This window comes from Pinus tabuliformis, chromosome 3_2, assembly GCF_031772625.1.
Source record: "Pinus tabuliformis cultivar Carrire ecotype Pingquan chromosome 3_2, CPIR1, whole genome shotgun sequence".
NCBI lineage: Eukaryota > Viridiplantae > Streptophyta > Pinopsida > Pinales > Pinaceae > Pinus > Pinus tabuliformis.
The window spans coordinates 488,288,497-488,294,496 of NC_142302.1; positions in this window are offsets into that span (position 1 = coordinate 488,288,497).

A 6,000-nucleotide genomic window follows, 5' to 3' on the forward strand; every position below is an offset into this window, starting at 1 on the left:
TAGAGCGGGAGGATTTTCCTCCTGTCTTGATTGAACAGTAGGATTTCCCTGAAGCTCATTTGAATCTGAAGAAACAAAAAGAACCTGAGTGGTATCATACTCACTCTCTATGGGAAAGGTATGATTAATTGAAGATGAAATTGAGTAAACTTATTCCTCGACCTGTGCTGGGTTAGGTATAGACTCATGGGATTCACATTTAGAGAGAGTGTGTTCAATCGACAATTGATTTAGGTCAATCACTTTATCAACTAGTGAAGGATTAAGGGAGAGTCTCCCATAACTAGATGGAAGTTATTGCAACGAACTAGGAAGGTTATCCAGCACTCTTTTGGCTTCATCTAGATAGGGAAAAAGGTGAATGGGGTGATTCCCTTCACATAACCTACAGGGAGACTTAACTTTACCCTTATTTCCATGAACTTTACTACCACTAGTTGATGGTGTGTCACCAGCATTATCTCCAGAAGTTGATGACACAGGATGATGTGAACGGTAATTCTATTATTCTAAGATCTGAGGAATATCATAACAGTTTTGAAGAATATGGTCTCCCATACAAATTTTTCATGGATATCAAACTTTGTGAGGCTTTTCGGATGGTTTCTCATTAGAAGTTGCATTCAAAGCAATGGTTGCTTGGTTGCCCCCTCCTGACTTTTCTTCTTCTGCTTCATTCTCTTCTTCCCTTTATTCTTCTTCTTAGCCACCTGGTTAATAGTGTCAATACTTTCACCAGGCGAAGCCGAAGAAGGGGAGGAAGAAAAATCCTAGGAAGAAGGAAAAGGGTCAACTTTAGGATTAGCTGGAGGTTGACTTTGTCTAGTTGGAGGAGTACTCGATTACAGAGAAATAGCGACATTTTGAACTAAGGAGGTTAAAAATAACCATACTAGCAAGCCAATGGTAAATCTTGGAAGGGATAATGCAGCCATATAAGGAGCACCAATATTTCCAAAAGGAGGAAAAGAGCTAGGATTCCCATCAAAAGGAATTCCTTGATCGATGGACTCCAGATTTGTTGCCATATGTCTCAACCTAAGATCAACTAAGGAGTGAGCATGGAAGATGTTATCTGTAGTCAATTAATTTTATTTTAAAATATAAAAAAACAAAAGAAGGATAATCTAGGAAAAAGGATTGCCAAGCAACTGTGAACTGCATAATACCTCTCAGCGAATCGAGAAGTATGGGCAGGCAATCTCCCCGAATGTTGTGTTTGGTGTATCAAAGTGTACAAGGTGACTAACACAGTTATCTAAGGATGGATAGAAACCTATTTTTGTCCTCCCATATATACCCAAAAGTATGTGGAGGCACAATCCGTATTATCGCTGTCTAATGTAAAACCTCACAGTGAGAGCATTCCCATATACTTTACGTACTGTAACACTGCCCTACATACCCGAAGGTATGTGGACAATCTACAAGATACTCATGTACATGGAATGAGATACAATTCTTGGAGTGTATTGCAGACAAGTTACCAACAGCTACTATGTTTTACAACGCTTGAAAATGTCTCTAGCCTACAACCTCTAAATGTTATTCGTTAAGTGACAATGCTCCATTAGGTAAATTGAGGTTAATTTTAAGTTGATCTTGATTAGGGATTTTCGTTTCAAGGTTCACCACGCCATGTATTTTCAATTCCTAGAATGCAACTAATATGATAAGCATTCTTTCCATTCAATTTAACAATGAAAATCTTAGCTAATAGGGATAGAGCAATCAAATTTCTTTCAATCAAAGAGTAAAGAGCTCAATCTAATGCAATTTCCCTAAACTATTCCTATGAGCACACACAAAATTTTTCAATGCACAATGCAAGCTTTTATTTTCAATTCCTTTAACTTTGTTATGAACAAAAGGAAATTAATCCACATACAATCAATCAATCCTTTTACAAGAACGCAAACTTTACGAAAGTTCTGTTTCGAAGGAAAAGAAGACTTTTACGACACTTTCTTTCGAAAAAATATTAATCAAATATAATTTGACTTTGATGATGAATTGATAATGACAAAGAAATCATTTCAGAAACATTAATCGATCAAGTCAAAGTAGGGCTAGAAAAGGAGATACAATCTTGATTTCAAAGACATGTCACTCATTGATCATTTAGCAAGCAATCAAATAGAAGAAATTTGGTGAAAAGCCCTATCCAAAGGTGGAAAAATGACCCAAAGAGGATCTACACAACCCTAAATGGGATATAGTGCACTTCAGAGCACTATCCCTAAGCCAAGGGTGCTTTGCAGTGTATTGTGTCCCTCACAAGCTTGTGTTGCTGACAGTAAGCCATTTCAAGAGGCAACTAAACACAATTTTTGACCAAAAATTACTTCAACAAGGTTGAAATACAATCAATGAAAGGAAGTAAGGTACACTAGAGTGTCCTAGGTTGTGGATAAGCTACTCGGAACGATGATCGTTCCCCAGTATGGTCACAAATTTGTTATTAAGAATTTGGTATCTACAGATAAATACTAATTCCCTAGATAAGTAGCCATATCTAGAAAGATAGTTTAAATCACTTTCATCTTTCTCTATAAACAGTAGATAAGAAAAGAGAATGAGAGGACCTACGTGTACTTTTTCTTTCCTCTTGCCTCCTTTGTATTGGTCTTGTCGCTCCTTCCCGTACTTAACACGCATGAGAAGTACATGTAAACATCAATAGAAGACAAAGAACCAATCAAAGAAAAATATCTATTGATTACAAGTAAATGGAATCAAATACATTCACACATATAAGCATCACATATCAAGATAAGCATATGGAAAAAGGTGTAAATAATTTATTGAATAGCGAGAAGAATTACAACCATGAAGCCTGATTCGAGGTCACTCCTCCAGCTTTTGTTCCATCCACATCACATCATAAGAATGACAATATGGTAGCATAATGACGCTTACAATAGTCTCAATTCTCAAACTAACATTATCTCCTTACAATTCATCAAAGTCCAACCCTTGATCACTTAGATGAGTTCTCAATTTATAGGAAGATGGATGAGGTTTTCTCATCAATGAGGGTATTGAATGACCTTCCATACTTAGAATTAGTTCCATGGAGGAAGGGATGAGAGGATAGGAGGTATCTTAACTCATTCCTCATCCATTTTCGAGCTCATAGGAGATGATAAGTGTGGGAATCTTCTAGAAGGCTCCAAAAGATAAGCATATTCCCCAAGCCCTATGTGAATTTCTCTCAATCACGCCCAGCGCAGGTCAAAGTGGGCCTAAGTGCTTTGCAAAACACCTTGGCATGGACTTGACTACTCTACAGTGCACCCTTGCATTGGCCTACCTGCGGTGGTCCCTCTAGAGGTCATTTCAGGATGTCTTCAGGCCATGAAACTATTTGGGATGGAAGAATTCAAACGGTTGACTTGTTTAGGGCATATAGCAACTAAAATTAGGGTTTGATGAGCCCTAAAATGCTGATTTGGATGATGGGATTGATGTGCCCAAATGGATCTATAACACCTGGTTTGAAGAAAAACTTGGTATCTATTGCCGTGTTGGAGGATAGAGGCTATGATGTGATCTTTAGTAAGGGAAAGGAGTTCCTTCATCACATAGCCAAGTGATAGGTAAATAGGATAGGGGTTCAGGTGAACAATCTTTATAAGTTAGAGGTAGAAGATTATGTCACCTTAAGCATGAACCTTGTGCATGAAAGTATAAAGGGTGATGAGTGAGACATCGGTGAGTTGTGTCATCCATATTTGGGTCACTTGCATCATAGCACTTTGAAAATCAAGCAACAAATTTCTTTTGGTCTTCCCAAAGGTACACTAGAGCAAGTTCTCACACTCAAAGAGTGTACTTTGGGAAAATACGTCAAAGCTTCCTTTCACAACAAAGATAGTGGAGCACATGTGATCCTTGATCGATTCCATTCAAATGTGTGTGGATCATTCTCAATAGCATCCACAACCAAGCACAAGTATTATGTTATATTTCTTGATGATTTTTCTCATAAATGTTGAATCTTCTTCATGCGGAAGAAAGATTAGACTTTTTCAAAGTTTTGCGAATTTAAAGCATTGGTCAAGAAATATATTAGAAGAAAAGTTAAATCTCTCAGCAGTGATAACGATGGAGAGTATATGTCGAATTATTTTAAAAAAATTTCTATGGAAGAAGGCATTTGATGAGAGTTGACAACAAATCATAACCCACAGCAGAATGGGATGGCTAAAAGGAAGAATAGAAGCATAGTACGGATAGAATGAGTGATGTTGCATGATCAGTTCCTACCAGTACAGTTGTTGGTAGAGGAATGGAACACGGCTGTTTATTTTCAATACATAATCAGTCATTGAATTATTATGATGAATATAGCAGAATATGTTTTTTCAGGGAAGAGATGAGATGGCGGTCACTTTAGGATTTTTTGTTCATCAACCTACTTTAATGTAACCAAAGATGCATGGAAGAATCTTGAGGCAACATTAGAGTTGGGGATATTTGTGGGGTACAATGATCCACCTCACAACTATCAGGTGCACTTGCCGACCAACAAGATGACAATGGTTTGAAGGGATGGAAAATTCGATGAAGAGAATGCCATTAGATGTTCCCTTCAGATGGAGATTTAGCTACATACAATTGAGGAGATTTTAGCTCCTAAGGACGAACCTCAGATTGATGTGAAGAAACCTCATGTAGAGGACCATGGAGTGGAGAGACACACTCATGCAGAGTCTTCCAGAGATGGTAGAAATCTCCCCAGAGAGGATGATAATTTATTTCATGATGTGAAAGAGAATGTGGGAGCACCCACATCATAATGCATGCATAGGAGGTCACTTGAGAGGTACACTGGATACATGGCTCATATGAACAAATGTGTAGAGACAAAACATAATATTTTGATGAAGCAGTGCAACAACCGGTTTGGGTTAATGCCATGGTTGAGGAGTATGACTCCATTGTTAGGGAAAATGTTTGGGATGTGGTATCAAGAATGCTAAAGAAGTCAGTGGTGAGTTCTCAATGGCTTTACAGGGTAAAGAAAGTAGAGGGTAGTAGTGTGGAGAAACATAAGTCCAAGTTTGTGGCACGAGGATTTTCTCAGGTGGAGGGGATTGCTTACAATGAGACCTTTGATCTTGTTGCAAGGTACTCATCAATTAGATCCATTTTTGCATTTTCAGCATAGATGGGATGGAATATACATCATATGGATATAAATACAACCTTCCTTTGTTATGAAACCAACTCACATAAAGATATAAAAGATAGATCAACGCCTTAGAATTCAGCCTCTTCGAGGGGGAAACCTCCTTTACATTACATAAATGAACAATTCTTGGATGATTCAAATGATAAAACCTCCTTTCTATATATAGGAGTCTAAGGAGTCATAATATAACCCACCTGACCTAAAAATAATAATATAAAGCCACAAAAATAGCAATAGAGGGATTCTATGGGGCATAGTAATTACAATATGGGCATAATAGGGGCACAATTTTATTAATAAGCGATACAACTACAATAGTAAAGGGGTAGTCACTAGTATTCTAGGGACCTAACATGCACCTCTGCTTCAAAAAAGTGTTGTCCTCAACACTTGAGTATTTCTTGATGCTTCTGTATAAAATTCTCATCCTCCCATGTGGAATCTTCAGTGGATAAGTTCTTCCACTTGATGAGATACTCTGAAATTGATCGATTTCGTAGTTGTGGAGTTCTTGTTTCTGTGGCTGCTTCTGGTTCCAATAAAATTTTTCCTTCCTCCTCAAGTTCTAGCAATATTGTTTGAACTGTGAGCTTGTCGCCTATAACCTTCTTTAAACATGAAACATGGAAAAGTGGGTGCACTAGAGAAGCTGCAAGAAGCTCCAATTTGTATGCCATAGTACCAATCTTTTGCAACAGCTTGTACGGACCATAATACTTTGGTGATAATTTATTATCCTTATTAGCTTGCTTGAGGGAAATTTCTTTATATGGTTGTAGCCGTAGGAATACCCAATCACCTAC